The following is a 22,896-nucleotide window of genomic DNA, read 5'->3' on the forward strand; positions in this document are numbered from 1 at the left end:
ACATGAAAATTGTTTATACTGCAGTCTAGAATAAATAATAAAAAAATAATAAAAAAGAAAAAATCAAGTGAAATCTCTGTTCTTAATTTATATTTCTAAGTTGAAGATTTTCTGTTAATATTCTTGATGTTTTCCTACACTGGTCTTTAGATTTTGTATTATTGTCTAGATGTGAAGAACTGTTAGCAAAGTTTGTGCTTAATCTCTTAATTTTAAATTGCAAACTTTGCAATTGCAATTGCAAATAATTACCTCATCATCTAAAGAGTACACATTCCTAGATCCATGTTTTGCTTCTATAATAAATATGAAAGTTTACCTAAATTTGTGTTAGAAAAAATGTAAAGTTTTTTTTTTAAATGCCATTTCATTTAGGATGACCTGAAATAAAGGGTTTTTGGGGGTGGGTTTTTTTGGTTTTGTTTTTGTGTGTGTGTGATACAGCAACTACATGGAGAATTAGGACTTATTTTAAAAATTAACAAGAATTAATCATTGTTCCACAGAGCTTGACGTCAGATAGGTAGTCTGCAAATTTGTCGCTAATATAAACCAAATATATTTGAGGAAAATACAGTGTATTTTAAAAAGTGATAATTAATAACATTCATGAGTATGTTTAGTTTAAACATGCCCATTGGTCACACCTGCCACTGAAGCAAAAGGCATAGAAACTTCCATTGACAACTGGCTGCAGAACAGAGGAAAAAGTTATTAGGAGATACCCCATTTTTCATGAAATCAGCACCACAGGATTACTGTGCTGCAGCCTAAAGTTTTAAGCTAAACTCTATGCTGTTGAAAGAAAAAGGAAAGAACCTAAACTTCTCATTGTCATGCATAATATACATTGCACAAAAAAACCTCTCAGGATATTATTTGAACTAATATTCACAATATAATGTCGTGACTGAGGAGAGGATACATCTAAAGGTTAGGAAAAATTAAGTGTGGGATTCTGCTGCAGATTCTAGACACTTCAAGAGTCTAAATGCAGATGTCTAAATGTGAATGAAGTGTTCAAGTCCTCAGTAAAGTCCAGAAATGTCTGAGAGACCCTTAGCGTTCAAATAATCTACAGAGCGCAGTCAGATGTATAACAGAATACACAGGAGGAGGCACTCATATTGACTGATAGCCAGAAGCCAGATGGATATGCTAGGACATGTCACAAAGCACTAGATACCTGTGTTTGGGCAACTGAATCGTTGCAATAGTTTGGATATTCAGGACAGTTATTCAGCTGAAGGGCCAACTCAATTCAATCTGAAGTAGCCTGAAGTAGCCTCACAGTCAATCCTATTCAGCTGTCTGTGATTCAAGGCTTAGTTTCGTTCAAAGCAGCTGTGTGACCTTGGACCAGTTTTACTGAGGAAAATGTTGCCAAGGTGTGAAAAATTAACTGCTTTAAAACCATGAAAAATGAGGAAATTACAGACAAAAAGGTAGCTGGTGAAATGGGGAGTTAGTAGCTCAAGGATTCAAGAGGAAAAATACTGACATCAAACTCCTATCCAACCCTTCCCTACCAACACAGGAGATCGATTAGAAGACAGCTAACTTCTCAGCAATATTGAGGGTCATCTCAGTACAAAATGCAACAAAATCTCACTTTTCCCTGTGCAACTAACTTATGAAGACAATATTGATCAGCATAGTAGTTTGTTGACCCTATCAATATACTGTGTGTAGTAGCCAATAAATGATTGCTCTGTACTCTCAAATCATATATAACCTATTTCTGTAGTATCTTTACATATGCTAAAAAGTTGATCAAAAAAGTGACCCAGAGAAAGAAGATTAAAATAGAAACATGAGAAAAGTTGGGAAGTGAACTCCCACATTTTCTTAAAATGCTATCTGGAAATCAAATAAATAAATAGGTACAAATCAGAGATGGTTCTGTTTCTTCTGCAGGATTAACAAAATGGATTATATTCCGACAGAAGCCACACTTCAGATTATGCCTTACTTAGGAAACTTCACCTCTACCTGACATGTTCTAAGTAGGAAGAACCATCAATGTATGCCTACAGGGCTAAGTACTTAAAAGTGCAGTTTAACATTTTCCAGAGAGATTAGCCCTGGATGTAACAGCACATTGTACTGTGAGAGCTCAACTGTGTCTAGGTATGCAGTTAAATTTTTCTGTCCAAACAGGCACTATTATCAATAGTTTTGTAGTCAGTGTTTTCTCTGTTCAGCCAGAACCAGAACAGCGTAGACGTAATACACATTTAGCACAGCATGTAAAAGGCTGTAGCAAAGGTAGTGTCAGTGTACTAGCTGGATAAATCTGTAGTCATAGTAATCTGTTTAGATTTAAAGTGGATATGTCATGCTTCAATTGTTTTAAATCAGACTTTTACTTCAGATGTGTTTTGCAATGACCAAAGCCCTAATAACATCAAAAGTTACCATCACAAACACAAGGAAAAAAATGGAAGGTGAAGGGCAAAATCCATTCTGTAATGAAGCAGGCTACAAAGACACAATTCTTTTATACTGGTAGAATAGATGAAGTAGCTAAGGAAGATTTATACTCTCTTGTGACTTTGCACAGGTGAAAAAAATAACAGCCTGAAGCCAGTTACAGCTAGGTTTTCCAAATTCCACGATGATCAAGACATGAAGAACATATAATAACTGGCTTATGTCAAAAGTAGTCCTCCAGTCCAAGCAGAGTATTGGATTTCTAATTAATTCCAATACCTCTGGGGACCTTCAGACATGTTAGATTACTGAAGAATACCACAAGCAATAGACAGCAATCAAAATTTAATTTTTAAAAGGAAAATAATTATCATATTACCCAATACAGCAAGTATTGCCTATTACCTGCTATTACCACTGGCCTGGTGAAAAGAAACAGAATAATAAGTTCCCTTAAAGGTCATGGTAAGAGAAGGTAATGCAACTGGAAAAGGACATATATAAAAAACTTATAGATAAGCTTTGAACACAGCTGCATCACCTCTTATTTCAGTTCCATATCTGGAGATAAAATAAGGTATTCTAAATATCTGTTTGCAACTTAAATTACTACTGAAAAAGATACAGGACAAGATTGCACTGAGTATTTGTATCAAAGTAATGCACATCTTACAAAGCAAAGATTATGCTAACAAACAGACTGACTTTAAATCAGGAAGTCAAAGATATGGATGCAAAGGGCGGGGGAGGGTTACTGAAAGCAAGGTTATCAACAGTCCAGGGATGTCCATATTCATGCCATGCATGCAGCATGGAAAGTACTCTTCTCTCTACGTCTATGCTATCAAAGCAGAGAACAGCAGAACGTGATCCCTCCTCATGAGATCACATGGCACAACTGGTTCTTACATAGATCACTGAGGACTATCCGGCTTTAAGATGTTTGTGAAAGGTATGAGAAGACTCGAACCAGAACCAGGAGATGACCTAACAGTTAAGCGTTATGGATAAATGAGGTCCATACAGTTCTGGAGCTCATTCTGTGGCCTTCGTTTATTTAGTGCTGAATATTTGCCTCCCAGTATTTGTACAGACTTCCTTAGGAATCTGAAGATTGGAATTTACCCTTTTGGAAGAGTTTGAAGTCTCTCAAATGGAGTATTAGCTGCAATGTATTGTGGCATCTGAGAGGCCTGGCAGTGTGGAGGAAGACTATCGTAAGAAAGCAGTTGGAGGGTGAATCATTTTTTTTGAAGAAGGACAATTAGTAGTTATTGTGTATCAGATTTTTATAGAAAAAAATGTGATTAATAAACAAAATGTGAAGTTCTTTATTTTTTTATACGTAGAATATATATAACAAGTACATATGTTTATCAGGAGCTAGAATTTAGGACAGTTAAGTGTTAAAACCTTATGGTTTACTTTTCTGTACTGTGGAAACAGAATTTTTTTCTTGTGTTATGTGACACTACTATACATAAAGATCCAGAAATGGTTTACCTCATCACAAGTACTGTTTCTCAAATCCAAGGCAAGATTACTTGAAAATGGAACTGAGCAGATTCTAAAGCACTTGGGAACATAATCAGTCTTTTCAGCAGAAGTTATATCGAAATGTAATCAACAAAATAAAGACCTTCCAGGTGAACACTGAATACTTATGATGTGTCACAGCAAAAATAGTTTGTAGAAGATAAAACTACTATTCTTATTAACTAACCTAATTATGATATTATGTGAAGAGGTGGTTAAGATCAGGACTTCTGGTTTCTTACGCTATGATGCAGTTAATTTTTAAATTATTTAAAAAAGCTGCTGAATTATACAATGTAGAAGAGAAATTTTATTTTTCTGAAGGTGTTACAATGCACTCCTTTTTAATTTTTACAATAAGGAAGGGATGTGAAAACAGGAGGGGAGGAAGAGGCAGGTCTAAGCCTTCAACAATTTTTCTTGTGTTACCCTTACATGGTAGCTTTGTTCTAACACAGAAGCAGCATAGTTACATCCTATGCAAAACTAAACAAACACTCCCCCTGCTCCACTCCCAACACCCCCACTCCCCCACCCTCATCCCCAACCCTGAAAGTAGTTTTTCTATCTTTCTCCTATTACAGGAAAGTCTGGGATAAAACATGACTATATCATTTAGTTCTGCACCAGAATTATATACTGTTTGCCCTGGGGTTTTTTATCCTTTGACCTAATTTCCCTGTTTTTAAAATATAACTGCTGTACTTTATTTACGGCTTAACAACACAAGATTTGGATTCTACCTACCTACTTTCCTGTCTGACTAGTTACTTAATACAGACAGCCTTCAATTTACTGAGAACTGGAACTGTATTTCCTTTTCTAAGTGTATTTTACTTTAAAATAACAAGTATTGTCACAGTCATAAGGAAGTGACCATGTCTTTCCAGTATGTCTTTAGAACCAAAGATCATTTAACACGACTCAGTTACAGCTTTTCTAAACAACGACCTGAACATCTGATATTAACCTTTTTTGAATGTATCTGTTCTTCAAGCCACAAGCAAATATCACTCAAAAAATATCTATTCAAAGTGTCTCTGAAATCACAGTACTCCCTTGCCAGCCTTATCATTACTGTGTAACTGCTGGTTTACTTTCTTTTCCTTGCTGAAAAATCTAGGAGAATTATGAAATGTAAGTCTTCCCACTTGTACTAAAGTTTTGGAAGTTCAAAGTTTTAAAAAACATTTATAAAGGCTTTCTATTATTTTTGATGCCTTATCAGAACCACATTCTGTCATGCAATGAAATAATAGTCCCCTTTGCACATTATTTGGAAAGGAAGAGAAAGACCCTTTTTTTTTTTTTCTTTCTATTTTTTCTTGTTTTTTTGGGTTTTTTTTGGTTTTTTTCCTTTCCATTTGGGTATTATCATTAGATAACTCCAGACTTCCAATATATCTAGTATATGATATCTAAAATTAATTGAAATCCTCTAAACTCCATTATTAAAAGGCAGTGTTGTCTAATTCTACTGATAATATACTTTGTGGACTTTCTTCCCTTCTTTCATTTATCCAAGTGCTAATTTTCATTTACCTTTTTCTGTGTAAGGACTCACAGTACTCAAGAGTGAAAAAAAAAAAAAAAAAAAAAAAAAAGAGGAAGATTTACCTTTCAACAATATTATTCTGTAGAAAAATTTCAGTGTTGAGGAAGAAAACATTAAAAAGTTCACTTTCATTGTTATTTTTTATTTCAGATTTTTTCATCCTTGGAGATGTAAGAGAGGTGATTTGGTTTTTGAACTTTTATTAATAACTGAAGTGATTGGATCATGTGGAACTTTCTGTCAGGCTGAGTGGTTTGATCATTCTATGAGGACTGTTGGTTATTCCAGGCGACTACAAAATAAGAGATATATCATCAGATTATAGCACACCCCCAGGAATTTACCATTTATGCAGAGACTAAGATATTGGCAAGGGGATCATAGAGTTGCATGACAGGCTTAGAGATGGTAAAAAGAAAAATTTCCAGCTAAGATGGTTGTACAGATGTTGCTGAATTTTCTGGTTAGAAAGGATAGGGTGAAGGGCTATGTATAAACCTTTTCATTAACTTGAGTTGTTTAATAACAGAGCTTTTGCAGCTGAAAAGATAACTATCCTTACTGCCTAGTTAAAATATTTTTTTTTTTTTTAATATATAATTTCATTTAAAGCCTTTGGATCATATTTGGCAAGTCCCTACACTGTCTAGGTAAATCCTACCTAAAGCCCTGGCCATCTTTACCTGATTTAATTGAAATGCCACTAGGTGTAAGAATGTAAGGTGGCCTTATTTCATTACACCAAACTCATGATCTTATCTCTGATAGCAGTCAAACATGGAAGCCTAGTGAAGACTGTAACCACAGAACAAGCACGCAATGACAGTTTCCCAGCATATCATCTCAGCCTACAAGACTATGTCAGTTTAATACTTTCTAATGATCAAAGTGATGTCTTCATATTAAACAGATTTCTAAGGATTTCTCATCTGAATTCCTGTCTGGTCTTCCACTGAGACTCACTACTTTTAAAATATTTTAAAACCTCTGTCATGGCATTCTGTAGGTTAGCTAAAGATTTTTTAAAGCGTTATCTCCTTTTGTTTGTTTTGAAACTGCCTCCTCTATTTGATGTTTCATATTTATTTAACTGGGAAAATTACACTTTGCCATTCATGATGTTATAGACATCTATCACATCTCATGTCCATAGTTTCTTTGCCTTAAGGTAAAGAATGGCAAACTAGTATTTCATCATTGGTATTAGGACATAGTAGGGGTTTTTATGATGTTGTAGTGATGCTTTTTGTTTTGTTTGCAATGGTTTACATCTATCTACAGTACACCTATCTGTCACCTTTTTTTGTTTGGTTGCTTTTTTGCATAGTCACTAAATCTTGTATGATTCTTCTGCAATACTTCACATTTGGCCCTCATTTTTAGTCTCTTCAATCATCACCAGAAAAACTTCTTACCTTCCATTCACCTTCATCCTCTTTTCTATGGCACTCGTTTATGACTGCTGAACATCAGGAGTTCCAGCAGAGATTGTTTTAGTGATTCTAGCAACTATCTCCCTCACTGTGAAAAATGAAAATTACTCTGACCTTTTGTTTCCTAACTACTAACCAATTATTTAGCTATCAATAGCTCTGTTCTCTCAGGCTGATTATCTTCCTTAAAAGCTTTAAGTGACTGCTGATACCTTTTAGAAATTCAAGATTATCAGTCAGACCTCTCCTAACCATTCATTTGTTGAATCTTTCAAGAAATTGCAAGAAATCGCATCAATTAATAAAAACGCTTTCCATAAATATATTTCTTAATCCTGACTCAATTAATTCTCAGTTTTTATTCTTGCTTTGAGGACTACAACTGTTTTGACCACACATTGGGTCTGGCTAGGACAGAGTTAATTTTGTTCACAGCTGCTCCTATGGTGCTACGTTTTGGATTTGTGACCAAAAGAGCGTTGATAACATACCCATGTTTTAGCTATTGCTGAGCCGTGCTTACACAGCATTAAGGCTTTTTCTGCTTCTCACCCCACCCCACCAGTGAGTAGGCTGTGGTTACACAAGAAGTTGGGAAGGGATACAATGAGGACAGCTGACCCCAAATGACCAAAGAGGTATCCCATAATAAGACTTCATGCTCAGCAACAAAAGCTGGGGTAGGGAAGGAGAAGGAAAGGGGGATGTTATTTTATATATATTGTAGATATTGACCTATATACACATAGAGAAGTATAAATAAAAGTGTCTTTATGTATAAACAAATAAATGTTTATAAATATTTGCACATTCCTTTAAATATATGCCTATATATCTATATACTGTATTTCTTATATATAAATGCCTATTTTTTTTTAATCTGAGCACTTCCTTGTCCAAAGGAAGGAGACAACCAGTGACAGGGCTGCCTGAGAGCATGTGAAGAAACACCTACCACCCAGTCATAATGAAGTTTGAAAAGATATGGGGAGCTACACCATCCAAAGAGGTAGTGTCCTAGTATGTAATGGCAGGGCCCAGGCGCTTCCTTTTGTGGTGTGCTTCCGGGTACGCTGGCCCTGCTGGCCAAGCCTGCCCACCAGCCAATCACAGGGCTTCCTAAGGACACGTGGTATGTTGGTGTCAAGAGGTGCCATCAGCCAATCACAGAGCAGTATGACATGTAACACTACCGCAGTGGTCTGTCATTAAATGGCAGCCAAACCAAAATGGTGGCCCCTGTGTGTGGAGGGGAAGGACTGCCTGCCTCCGGTGTGCTTCTAGGGTAAACTGGTGGGGATGGCTGTTCCTGCCATGCAATCACAGCAGAGGCCAGGACTGGGAAAGAGGAGTGACTTCCAGGGAGAATGGGCCCTGAGGCTACTGGAAGGGGCAGGACACCTGACAGAATCTGTGGGCAGGGCCCTTCTGGCTTCCTACCTTGTACATCAGGGGTACCTGTACTGCTAAGGATGACTGAAGGTAACTTTGCAGAATGTTTTGAAATATTTTCTAGATAACTTGACCTCTAGTATTGTCAGTGAATACTGTCAGTTTGTCTATAGATAAAAAGAGGAATTTGCTTTACAGCCGTATTAGTAGATTTCGAGCCCAAAAGGTAACTGGTATTTCTGCAGGTATAACAAAGTACAAATACCATCAAACCACACTACTGAGCCTACATATAGAAATCAAAGCATTTTTTGTTTTGGGCTTTTTTTTAAGTAGGTCTGTTTTGAACAGCATAATTCATTTTACCAGTGTATGAAGATTTAATTTTTAATCCACTGCTAAAGATAACCAATCATTTCAATATTTGAAATAATGTTGGATCTGATCAATGTCCATAGGAATTGATTCAGCCATGGTCCTGGTCTTTTGCTTTGAAATAAAGCTTTGAATAAATAGTAGTTTAAGGAAGGACCAAAGGATCACTTTTTTTGCATAGAAAAAATAGAGTACAACTTTTCCACTGTGTTCTGCCAGTATTTTTCCAGAGTAGTTTAGAAAGACAGCACAGCTGCCAGAATTGTACATCAGACTGCAATACTCAGTATGAAAATAAGTTTGCATCAGTAATCATTGCCATTCTCAGGGCATTTGCTTCTAAATGTGAACATAAATCTGTTTGGCAATGCTTTAAATCTCTTAAGCTGCAATTGCTGCATTCTGAAGCATGAAATGTTTGTCTTTTGGGAATATGTTTTGTTTGACTTTGATTCTCTGTTTTGTTGCTTTTAATAACAAATGGCACTCTTTAGGTCAATTTTAGTGTTACTTGTTAGAAAGTAACAAGAAAAGGGTTATTTCTTGGTATTTGGGCATGATGATTTTGTTCTAGCTCTGTGCATCATATAATGGCTACATGTTTTTTACAAAGCTGTTAATACGCGTTCTTTAGAGGCTAGTAAAGCCTCCTACAGATCTTTTATAATAAAAATTAGTCTGGTGACAGTTGGGTTCTGAAAAATAAGCACTAGTTGTACAGTTGCACAGTTAAGAAAAACTCTTCTCCCCCCTCCCTCCTTTTAGGAAGCTATAATATCAATAAACAAATAAAGCTTCAAATTAGTAAAAAAAGTGTTAGAATTAATTTTATGTGTACAAATATGTTACTGCAAAGATAAAGAGAGAAAAGCTTCAGAGGCTGTTGCCTATTCATCTGGTTCATCTCCCTGAAATGTGAAATAATAAAAAAAAATCCCTAAAGAGCTTCTTTTTTTAGGACAGAAGAAACAGTGGCATTTCTGAAGCAGGATGAACCTCTGATGTGCACTGTACACCATAAAGCATTTGCTTTTGCAGTGGAATCCTTTCTGTTTCCACAATATAAAGTATAAGATGAACTTCAGCATCTCTGCTTTAGGCTCTTAACTTATCCTTTATGTAGTATCTAAAGGCATGCCTTTGAGTAATCCAGATGTCCTAAGTAAATAACACTGATTATGGCCAATGGAGAGAAGTAGAAGTCTCCACAGGATACTTCAAAACAGATAAATTAGATAATTCCCTTTTCCCCTTTGACTGCATAGGGAACTGGCATAGAGTAATTCAGTGACCTCAGGTGATAAAAGTGAGCAACTTGGAAAGGGCCAAGAAGTACCTGATATATATTATCAAATAAATAGCTTTATCAGTCCAGGTAGCTGATTCAGAGGCATGTGGTAAATCCCTCCTGTGCACTCAGGATTCAGAATTCCTGATTACTCCCTTAACGATGGCTACAAAGCAAAAGCAGCTTACATTTCCATAAACTTCTGTTGGTTAATGAATTCATTCCAGATAATAAATTTGTGAGTTTTAGATCTACCTCAGGTTGGCGGAACTCTGTTTTGCCAAGAAAAAAAAAATAATTAAGCAACAGTTTTCAAGAAGTTCTCTTGCATTCTTCCCACTAACTCTAGCTCATTGTGCAACAGAAAGACTTCAAATTTTATGGGATCAGAAATACTTGGAATTGAATGAGCAAGAAGGCATGTGAATATGGAGCAACTAATACAGAAGACATCTATGGGAGAATTTCTTCCTAGAATCTGTATCTATACAAGTAAACAGCATTTGAGAATATTCTCCAGTAACCTGTTATACTAACAAAGTGTTAGAAAGATTCCCCAGGGTGATTTTGGCCTGTACCAGCTGGCAGTCTCCATAGCAGACTGAACACCCTTCAGGCATTAGAATTTGCTAGGGACCATCCCAAGAGGAATTCTGTGTAAATGTACCCAGGTCTGGAGTCTGTTTTGCTAGCATGGATGCTCACTGCTTGTTGCCATATGTCTCCAGTGCCCAGGTGCATTCATGAGCACACATATTTACCGGTGTTTAACCAACAGCCAAAAAGTTTTTGGTATGAAGTCTTTTCTCAACGGTTATAATGTTCTTTATGCTAATGATAACAACAAAAAAGAACAGAAATAGTCCCTAGAAAAAGGAGAGCAAAGACATTCCTGCCCAGCCTTCTGCAGTTATCTCCTTACTGGGCTGTGTAATTAAGTTCTGTTTAGTCTCTTCTTCTGGAGCCGTGAATCTTCAATTAAATGGAGACAGACATACAAGCAGGTAAAATAAGTTGGTCATCTACCTTCTCTGATCTATTTGTAGAGATGAAAAAAGAAATTTTGGTAAGAATCTAAGTCTCAGTTTTTAAGAGTACTTGATGTCATTAATCAGTTGCTCTCTAAAATAATTTACAGCTTCGCTTTTATCACATTCAAGGTTTTACTTCTAGAATATTTCTTATGCCGACCTAATTTCTGGTTGGAAATGCTTGTCCATGCTCTTTTTGTCTGTATATAAGAAGGTTTCATTCAGTTCTCAACTATGTGCGTCTTGCATCACTATAAATCTAATCAACCACAGGAGAGTTACACTGTGAATTCAATCTATGACATATAGCAGGGATCCCCAATTGTTTAAAGGGTTTTAAATCCAAATTGTTCAAAATTAAATTCATGGAAGGCATTAGACATCTGCAAAGATGTGTAATAACTATGCAGTACTTCAGCTTATCTATTAATCACTATTTTGGAGGGGTTTGTGTATTGTTCTAACTACATTACATGCTTACTTTTTCTTTCGTCTCATAAATGTCTATTAGGGTGATGCTGGAGACTTCACATTCAGTCTCTCATAATCTCTAACTTCTGCTGCTGCTATCCTTTGCTTTATTTGGGTGGGGTGGTGGTTTTTTTTTGGTTTCTGTTGTTTTTTTTTTCTTTCTCCTTCTGAAAATGAACTCCAGATTTTAACTCCTCTGAGACTCACAAAAGGTAATCATATTCAAAATACAACTGTGAAAGTGAGCCTGATATTATGCAGGCGTTTCCCCTTTTCTACCCAACTTTGTAGGAAGCCCAGGCTTTTTACTTGAGTAGTAGTAAAACTTTGCCTCTGGAGCTACAGTGCTCTTTGCCTATGTAAACAATACATTGAAGCTGTAATAATTTTTAGCTATAAATCAAGCCTTGATTAAAAACAACACACAACCTTTTCACTTTTTTGTTTTGCTTGTTTTTTTTTTTTCCCCCCCGCTGGTGTAGTAGACAGGCTAAGAAGTTCCAGTTTCTACCACAGAAAGTTAACTCACTCATCCCCTGTATTTATTCAAGTTAAACTAAGTCACCTTCTCAGTTTCAATTTGATTGAGAAAACTTACATAGCTTAAACTCAAGGAAACACACTACTATTACTTTTCAAGGATCATAGGAAAAGGAAGAATTTCCTTTAATGATCTCATTAATTACTTGATATTATCCTAGTTGGCTGAATGTGTCCTGTATGATTTAAAACCCAAGTGTTTCTTTTAAACACAATTTTTATTTTAGCCTTGAATTTCCATTTTTAAAAATATTTTTCTCTGTATAGATGATTGGTTAATTAGCTTCAGTGGGCAACCTAACATTTGATCGGTCTTAAATTTGCAAGATGCAACATGTGTTGAAAGTATTGTAATCTTTGGTTGAAGCAATGATCTCTTCAGTCTTGTACTTCATCAGTGCCTGTGCTCAATATTGGTTGCTACTCCGAAGTTACAAAAGCTTGTAATCTGCTTCACTGTCTAATAAGACACCATGAGTGAGATTGCTTGTGGATGTCAGCTGGTGATCAGCTTATGCCTCAGCGCATGAAGAATTGATAACCCTTGTAATTTTTTTCCCCCGGAGTTAGCGTGTAACCACAGATGTTATTTGCTATTATTTGTTACCACTGTTATTTATGGGCTGTGCTACCAGCAGCAAGTCTGCGGTTCTTCAGTGAGAATCTTACACACTTCATTCTACCCCATCTAGTTAAGCTGTTCAAAAAATCTCTTCTTTTTCTTTTTTTAAGCATTACTTCTTTATTTTTTGTTGATGAATCAATCTAGAAAGATCACACTGTTGCAACAGTATTTTTCCATGTGTATATTTTCTGGGTGTTGGGTTTTTTTTCTGACCAAATACCTCTCAAGAGCTTTCAGCTCTGCATCCCAGAGCATGCCAAATTGTTTTTTGTTATGTTTCCTCTTAATTCACCAGTATCTCAGTTTCTTAGGATTTGCAGTGCAGTATTCATGTTACAGTATCACAAGGGCATCTGAAGAACAGAGTGGTAACTTGCCCATATTGCATTTGAGTGGGTATTAACCAAATGGTGACACCTTTGAATAGGTATTGAAAATATGAAATACACTTAAATATTAAATGAGAGACAAGTTTAGTAGCTTCCATCTGAATAAGCAATTTTAACCATTTCAATTTTTTAAATGAAAATACCTTACCTCACAGAATTTGTGAGTCTAAAGCACCAAATGTAATGTAAAATAAATTTAGGGAAAGCAATGCAGAGTTTTCTACTTAAGTGTATAATAGTCTAGACATTTAAACCAGACTGAATATCAGTAGCTCCAGATATTTTACTTTCAATAATATACAATTCCTGCACTGAATCAATAGTTTATCATCTAGGACAACAGGAAGAAAGAATGAAAGGCAAAAATGAAACTTAAGAGTTTTAAGATGAGGTCAAGTCTCAGAGCAGATGAGCTAAAACCAGAAATTGAGTACACTGATGAAAAGTCCAGTATCCTGTTGTTCTTATCAAACATTACAGGGAATACTAAGCATTTAATAAAATATCCATTAAAGACTTTTCTAACCTTTTCCAAAAACAAACAAAAAAATCCCTTTCATTTTTCTATTTTAAACATGTTTTCCTTTTTGTGTTTTATTGGGTTTGGGGGTTCTTTTTGACGTCTTGAAAATCCAAATTCTTACCTGAGATCACTTGTTTGTTTTACAGTGGGAATTGTAAAAGAAGTCTGTTCAAGAACTCTGTTTAATAGTTTGCTACAATGGTTTTCTTATTACATGTTCTGAATGAGCTTTACTTATTTCATGTAAGTTCCTGAAATAAAGTGGTGAGAAATTGGTTAAAATTATCAATAATGTTGCACAGAAACTGGCAATTCAATATTGACACAGAAATGAGATATTTCAGTCTTAGCTATTTGAGCCAATATGTTTCAGTGAATGGCCCAAATTCTGTATGTTTTTGATGATTATCTAAAAAGTGCAGAAGGAATATTAGAAGTGATAAAATACATCTTCCTAGAATTCTAAGCATCTTGAGCATTTCTGACCTTGAAAAAATCAAGTGAAAACTGAACCAGGTGCCCATACAAAGGGCAAAACTCTTTCAAGACTGACTGTTGCTGGCAAATTTCCATGTGTGTGCTTCATGCAGTAGTACAGAGAGTTCAGCATTAATTTAAATACTTACTAGATGAAGTAAATACAAGAAATAAGGATCATAAATTTTAGTGGTTGTTAATGTGTTTTGAAAAGATATGTTTGTATCACCCTGCATAAAGGGATCTAAGGAACAGAACCAATCTACAGAAATATGTGTGTACAAAACTATTCCATGCCCTGATGCAAAATGATAGCCCAATAAATAAAAGCATGTGGGAAAAATCCTGTCCCCAAAGAAATCAAAGGGAAAACTCCCTTGGGTTCTGGATTTGTATGTACTGGGTGCTGAGTATCTGGGTGAATGTACATTTCCTTTCCAGATACATTTTCCACAAATTAGAATCCTTGTTAGCAATATGTCTGGTTAATGACATACTTCTATTTTTATAGGTATATAATTAAAACCAGAAATGATTGAATTATCCAATATATTTTTCTTTTTAAAAAATCACTATTACCTCTTTCATTTAAAGTGAAGGAGACTGTTCTGTAATCTTAATTGTCTTCATTATTTTTTTTTTTTTTTTGTAGTGAGGTCATCTACTTTTTTCATGTTCCCCAGAACTGTTTTGAAACTTTTGCAGAATCTAATTCAGAACTCTCTTTTGCCGACAATTAGTTGGCCTCTTGTCTTTCAAATAACAAACTTGCCAATAGAAAGTGAAAACCCTTTTTTAAAAGTTTTCCCTACAGAAAATTACTTGAGGATCAGTTAATTAGAAGGAAAGAAACTGAGTTCAAAAGGAAAAAAAAGAACCTGATTTTGTCATTCTAAATCCATGATTCTGTCCTGTTCCACCCTGAAAAAGAAGAAAAGGGGTGGATTGGGGTGATGGGGAATCATATATATAGAAAAAAGCCCTACAGTGTGTACAGGTTACTGTAGGAAAGGTGATCAACTAGAACTATGGAGCAACTTTCATGTGAGGATATTTGTAATATATTTTTAGCTTGGAGAGAAAACTTTTGAGGAGGGAAGTGACAAATTTTCATAAAGCCATGAGTGGTATGAACAAAATTAGTTGAGAAAGGATATTTGCATTTTCTTATAACACAGCATCAAATGAAAAAAGTAATGGGATAATTTTATGCATAAATTTGACCATGTATATAAGTCCCCTGCTAGTACTTCATCCAACTGTGAATGCTATTATGCGAGAGAAACTGGAGTTTCTTTCAATCATAGCCTACAAGCCTGTGTGCAAGAAGAAGATAAAGAAGAATATGAGAGACCTGGCTTCTCTTAATTTGATTTCTGATCACTATCACAAAGTGAACACATGACAGCAACTCATAAGCAGCCGTATGAAGAGTTGAAAGTGCTTCTTTATAGAACAAGAATTGTACAGGAGATGACTTGTGACCCTAGAGCACAGTTCATTTCATACCATACTCTGCCAGTGTAAAGTATTGTCCCTTGCTCTGTGTGGATGGTAGAGTTAATTGAGCCCAGAGAGAATATATTCAGGGTTTTTGATTGCTAACATTCCACTGTTAAAACTCAATAGATTACAAGGAAATTATTTAAGTAAGTGAGGTATTGCTAAAAGCGAAATCAAGAACAATGACTCTATCTGGTATAAAAAGCTCAGCTATCAAGCATTTTATACGTGTGCCATTGGACAAAATTTTCTGGCAAGTTTACTTTGCTGAACTTTAGCCCTGTGGTCTTTAAAAGACCAGAAAGAGTCTTCTAATTAAAAAAAAAAAAAAAAAAAAAAAAAAAGCCCCCTCCCCCAAACCACCACCACCACCATAAAAAAACACCACGACAACCCACATCCCCAGCACAACTCTCCTGTGAAACCTGTCTTTGATCTCAGCTTTCAAGGCCTAAGCTGCCCTGCCATTTTGCACACAAGAACATAAAACCAAATAAAGTTTAAGTTTCTTATAAAAAGAATTGCTGTGTAGATGTATTATTAGTCTCAAAATATTTTTAATCACACTAAATAAAAATGAAAAATCCATCAGTTGTTAGAAGATACCACATAGTCTAATTATATATTGGGAATTTTCAAGACATTTATGAAGCAAGAGAAAAAAAAAGTTATTTAAATAACACATTAAAATTCTTTATATTTACTAGATGAATACTATGAGAACATGTTGTCTTCAAAGTTTGACATTTTCACTTGAAACAAAAAAATAACAGTTTTGTTCATTTAAAGTAGATAATTTAAGATAATGTAACTGTTGTGGTTTAATCCCAGCTGACAGCTAAGTACCACGCAGCCACTCACTTGCTCCCACTCTTCCCCAACTCCCAGTGGGATGGGGAGGTGAATAATAAAAAGGTAAAGCCCGTGGGTTGAGATAAGAACAGTCTAATAATTGAAATAAAGTTAAAAAAATAAAACCACAGCCAACCAAACAAAAAAAACCCCAAAAATAATAATTACAATGATGAAGGGAGAAAGAGGAATAAAACCCAAGGGAAGAAGAACAAGTGACACACAATAGTTACTCATCACATGCTGACCAATGCCCAGCCAGTCCCTCAGCAGTGATCTGTATGCCCCAGACAACTCCCCCCAGTTCATATACTGAGCATGAAGTTCTATGGTATGGAATACCCCTTGGGCCAGCTCAGGCCAGCTGTCCTGGATGTGCTCCCTCCCAGTTTCTTGTGCGGCTCCTCACTAGCAGAGTCATGGGAAACTGTAAAGTCCTTGATTTAAAGCATTACTTAGCAACAACTAAAACATCAGCGTGTCATCAACATTATTTTAATACTAAATCCAAACCACAGCATTGTACCAGCTGTTAGGAAGACAATGAAATCTATCCCAGCTGAAAACAGGACAGTAACAATAACCAACTATACATGACTGAAAAATTAACATTTGGATCTGTGATTTTTTTCTTCTACATCACGTACTTCACTGCACAGCATTATTTTTATGGAGCATGAGCTCACCATGAACTTAAAAATTTCTCATATGAATCTAATCAAATGGCACTTCAGGTACCACACCAAAGCATGGCTTTAAGTTGCCTTTCCTACTGGTCCAGTAATAGCAACACTAACATTTGAAGTTCTGTAACAGTTTCCATTCTAAAACATCATTTTGATTACTGATAACTTTCTGATCCTTTCAGTTTGAGGATAAAATGTATCAGAAATCAGCTGTCCAGGGTTTTTTTCTGTTTTGTATGTTAATAAAGACCCATTTTATGGACTGCAAGATAATTGAAAGGAAATCAGTGATCCCACAGTCTATTTTTTTATTCCTGACAATCTTTAATTTAAAATTATGCAACTTTATAAGATGTAGTGAAATAAAGAGATAATAAAAACATGCTTTATGGGAGAGTGCTCTTTGATGACCTAATGGAAACATTTTTTTTCTCAGTACTAGAATTAGAGAATATCTATTTTCCCTTTTCCCTGGTTGGTGAATTTTTGACATGTGTTTTCACCCATTTAAGTTAAGACTCACAATGCTACAACTTGTCCACATAGCAGGCTTGCTAGTGTAATAGAAAATATTGCAAGAGATGAAGCAGCAGGAGCAAGGGCTTATGTAGGCCTTTCTGAGATGAGACACAGTTCGTTTTCCAAATACCCAACACAGCAGAAAGAATGTATTTAGCGTTCCCATCTTACAGAAGGCATGTGTCTGCGGAAAGTAAAATCACAGACCTGATGAATTCAGGTTACCTGCAAAACCACTAAAAGACTGAGTTTGAGGATTTCCCTTCAAAATAGACATTATTTTTAGTTTGCTGATCATCAGAAACTGCCTTCTCACAGTGCAACCCCAGCCTGTCGCACTATTTCACTAGTCTTACATATTGTTTGGTCTTGCTCAGTTTTGCTGGCAGCAGTTAAAACTCTGCCTGTTCCTCTGGTAGCCTTAGCTGATTGAAAATTCTTTGCCATGTTCTGCTCCCCTCCCCCCCCCCCCCCCCCCCCCCCCCCGACAGTTTTTGTAACATAAATGTCAAAATTATCATCCAATCAAAAAGATGTGTGGCACTGATGTGTCACAACTGTCAGAGCAGAGATATGTTATGTAGAGAAGATGCACTGCTGTTATGCTATGTAGGCTATCTGTCTAAAGTAGTAATTCAATATGTGTATTCTGCTGGCATGGATTTACCAAGATGTAAGTAGCCCTATAGATTCATGCTATTTTGCTTCTAGTTCTAAGTAGCTGAAACACAACATTAAGTTTTTTTCAGTGCAAACAAAAATTTCAGCAGGGAAAATTCATCACCAGGTAACATTTCACTTCAGCAACTGAAATAGTTCCTACTCCCCATCAATCTAGATAGCCTGGAACTATCTTAAAATATTCATACATATTGCCCTCATCTATCTTTTCAGAAGAATAAATATTTTTATTAACTATTTCAAATTGGCAAATAAGACAAACCTCAGTATCAGTAGATAGCTAGTTTTATTTATGGTTCTTTTGCCTCTCATGTAATTTACTTCACGATTTATTAGTGTACAATACATACTGTACAGATTCTAAATTTAAATAAAATAACACTAAATGTTTAGTGTCTGAAATATTATAAAAAAATTGTCTTGTTAATTACATTATAATTAAGAAACCATGAGATCCATTGAAATTACCCATAACAACTGTTACTAAAATTAACTTCAAACTCCAAGAACATGGTGTCACTGATTTTTAGCCGACTATGTAGTCATCATACATTTCATTAAATAATTTTTGATCTTTTTTCCAATATGTAACAACAAAAATGACAGCAGAATATTGGTTATCACTCTTTCTGAGTTTATTTTCTCTCTGACATGACCTCTCTTATTTTTTCCTAATGCCCAGTAAAATGTTTTGTTTATTTCATGGCACTTTGATCCTCAAATAAAATATTTTTCTTGTCCAGCTCAATTTGAAAAGTATATGATAGTGACCTGCTAATTTTGCTGGCCTATTACCAAATAAAATGAGAAAATATTGAGCTGTGGAAAACATTATTTTTTTGTTACATCTTGTCCTTATTTGTAGGTGGTTTATGTCTTATGACCATAAGCAACATGAGAGTATCTCAAGGGAGGCATACTTCCCATGGTCTTTGACCTGGAGATCACTGATACGGAGAAGTAAGGCAGGCAAAGAAAACAGTAGCTAGAACATCCTAAGAAATGCAGTAGAAGAACCTCTTTCTGTCTCTCTGATCCAAAATACCTCGGTGGGGTATGATTAATGTCTAACATTTGAATAGGAAATTTACTGGAATATAAATTTGGTTTCCAGTGGAACTGCTAGGCATCCTAGACATTGAATTCTGTAATTTTTTCTCTATTTTGTAAACCTTGTTTTTATTAAAATAAAAAAAAAATACATTCTTATTTTAGGGACTTCTTTGACAAGAACCTTAATGTTTTCCTGTGATAATGTTTGCTGTTTACATCACTTAGGAACCATGAACAGTGGAAAAGTTTCCCACCTTTTGAGCACAGCTGGTGTTGTATATATCCTAGGCAAATTTGAAAATGTTATGTCAAAGTGAAACAGATTGTTGACAAAGAGAAAAGGAGTGGGAAGAACAAAAGGAATGCAGGGACAGAAGTATCAAAGGAGGAAATCAAGAATCAGGAAAAAGGAAGATACGAAAAATTGTAGGTTCTAGACATAGCCTTGAAGAATGCCTTATGTGTATGAGTTTTTTATTTTACTGAAAACTAATCTCATGTTTGGCAATGCAAGTGATCAGAGGCCTTCTAGACTAGCCTTACTTTCTCGCTTCTCAATTATGTATTCTTATATATTATTTTTATTTTCACACACAGGAAACACAACCAATGTGGAAGACCTAACACACTCATACATCAACAGGTAATTTTAAAGGCATTTTGAGGGGCATCAAAATACTCACAGTACTGTTATGGTACTTATCCAAAAGTTTTACTATCTATTACTGGAACAGCCTTCACATGATGGGAAGTGAAACTAACTTACTTGATTTTGGAATACATTACTAAAAAAATCACTGTTAGCAAGGGTAGTTTCTGTATCACACAATTTGGATGGTATATGTTGCTAAATGGATGTATTTCACAGATTATTTTCTATGGTAGTATTTACAGAAGAATTTGCTTTCTAGTTAATGTACTACTTTGAGACAGGATGTTTTAACAGCCTTAACTATCCTTTACCTATTAGATTGTTTTATACCACGTAGCCTGCACATAGCACTTGATTTTAATTCTTCTAACACTCATTTGCTTCGTGATATGAAGTGGTGTTACTAAAGGCTACCTTTACACTGAATGTAAGTTGAATGTAAGCAAATACATGGTGAACACATACAATAGAAATGGACTACACCTGAGGTGGGGTAGCCTTGGCTAAGGGCCAAATACCCACCCAGCCACTCACTTCTCAGTGGAACAGGGGGAGAAAATAGGATAAGACTCATAGGCTGAGCTGAAGACAGGGAGACTGCTTACCGTTATTGTAGCGGGCAAAACAGACTCAACTTTCGGAAAATTGGTTGCTGCCAATTAGAACAGTTATGGGTAGCAAGGAAGAAAGACAAACAGTAAAGCAACACCTCTTCTCCCCACTATCCCAGGCTTAACTCTGCTCCTTCACTCCAGACTCCCCCTGACCCTCATCCTGAGTGACACAGAGTGACACAGGGAGGACTGAGGGCACAGTCAGTACACAGCGGTGTCTCTCTACCACTCCCCTGTCACATGCCCTGCCCTGGCATGGGCTCTCCCCCCAGCTGCAGTCCCTCAGGAAAAAATCTGCTCTGGCATGGGTCCTCTCCATGGGCTGCAGTTCACTCAGGAATATCTACCTGCTCCTGCATGGGGTCCTCCACAGGGTGCAGTGTAAGTACCCACTCTGTCATGGTCCTCTCCACAGGCTTCATGGAAGTATCTGCTCCACCATGGTCCTCTTCCAGGAGCTGCAAGGGGATCCCTGCTCTGGTGCCTGTAGCACGTCCTCCCCTGCCTTCCTCTCTCACCTCTGTGTCTACAGGCCCATTTCTCACACTTTTTTCCTTTTCCAGGAAACATTTGACTTTTTCTAGAATGCATGTCCCCAGAGATGGCACCACCATAGCTGTGGGGCTCAGCTGTGCCCTGTGGTGGGTTGGCTGGAGCTGGCTGGAACCAACACAGGGCAGCCCTGGCCTCTCCTCACAGAGGTCACCCCTGCAGCCCGCCCCTCAATACCAAAACCCTGACACATACACCACTGGATGTTGTATTTGGTGTATTTTAAACAATTACATTTTTTCCTATTGCACAGCATGTAAGGATTTGATTTACTTGATTATTCCAAAGACAATCTTCAATTTTGCTAACTTTAAACTATCGCCCTTTCTTTTTTCAGACATTGAATCTTTTGACTAATGATCAGTTAAATATTAGGTAATATTTGGTACACAATATTTGCTATTTGGTACAAAAAGCATGGAAGAAGTGTTGCTGATAATCAGAACAAAAAGGTTTTTAAAATAAAGTTATTTGAGAATGTACCTTGATGTTTTTTTCTTTGGAAAACAGTATTTCACTTTGAAATTATTTTTAAAATCTGCGTAATCTGAAGAGTGCTCTATGTAGAATATGAGGAATATAAAGAATATTGGAGATTAGGTCTATGTAAAAGTAGAAATACTTTTTGTTAGTATTTTTGGTTTTTAGTATTTTTGTTAGAAAGTGTACTGCTAATTCCATTTTTTCTTAATAAGAATAAAATAAAAAAATAATTTTGTCATTTGGAATTTTCTTTCCAATTAATTGAAAATATTTTAACTCAAGCTTCTGAGAAAGAGAGAGAATGACACTCATTTTTAAGCAAGGAAGGTTTTGAAGAGTAGTACACAGATTGTTTTAAAAAATGGCAAAAAAATATCTACGAATTGGCAGAAATTTTATTTATTTGTAAATTATGTTTACCGAGATTGTTATGAAAGTTTAAATTCTGCAGCAGAGATATTGATTAAAAAAAACCCACATCTGATGGAGCCTAGTGATAATATAGAGATCCTTTGTTTTTAACAAATTAGAATACTTATGTTTTGTTCTGATTTTATAAGGCAATTAAAAAAATAATGCGTACAACAGACAATGTTTTCTCAGCCAAGTCTCTGAATTAAAACATAAATACTGAGTTAAGCCATGAACAGCAGTTGCACAATGTTAATATTTTCACATTAAGAGTGAAAGAAAATAAATGCTACTTTCTCTAAGTGTGGACTAATCACCATTCAGCTATGGGCAAGCTAACTGTTGACTTCTCTAGCCACTGTAGGGGCCTTTTTTGAAAACGTGGAGTTTGAGATCACAGTGAAAAAGAAATGAAAAGCTGGAAGGCAAACAGTGCTGTAAATATTACACTGGCACATAAGCACACTCATTTCTTTGCTGGTCCCACTTTCCTTCAGATCAGAAGGGTTGCACTGATTACTGCCCAGATCAGCAAATACACCAATCAGCTACCCAGCTGACAGAGCTATGAGTCCTTTCCTTTGCTAAAAAAGAGCTAGTAGATTCTTGACTCTTGGAACCTGACATACCGTGTCATATATGAACTTTGTGTTTTTCTGCTTTTCTGGATCTTTCAAGGAGACTTAAGCTGCTTTACCTTTCAATAGTTTTGTTCTTTTTTTAATTCTTCTCTTTTCCTTCCACTGGGTCTTTTTTTGTTGTTGTAGTTTTGGTTTAGGGTTTTGTTTGTTTGTTTGTTTTTTTGATTAGGGGGAAAGTTTA

Source organism: Falco rusticolus, chromosome 2 (assembly GCF_015220075.1).
Source record: "Falco rusticolus isolate bFalRus1 chromosome 2, bFalRus1.pri, whole genome shotgun sequence".
NCBI lineage: Eukaryota > Metazoa > Chordata > Aves > Falconiformes > Falconidae > Falco > Falco rusticolus.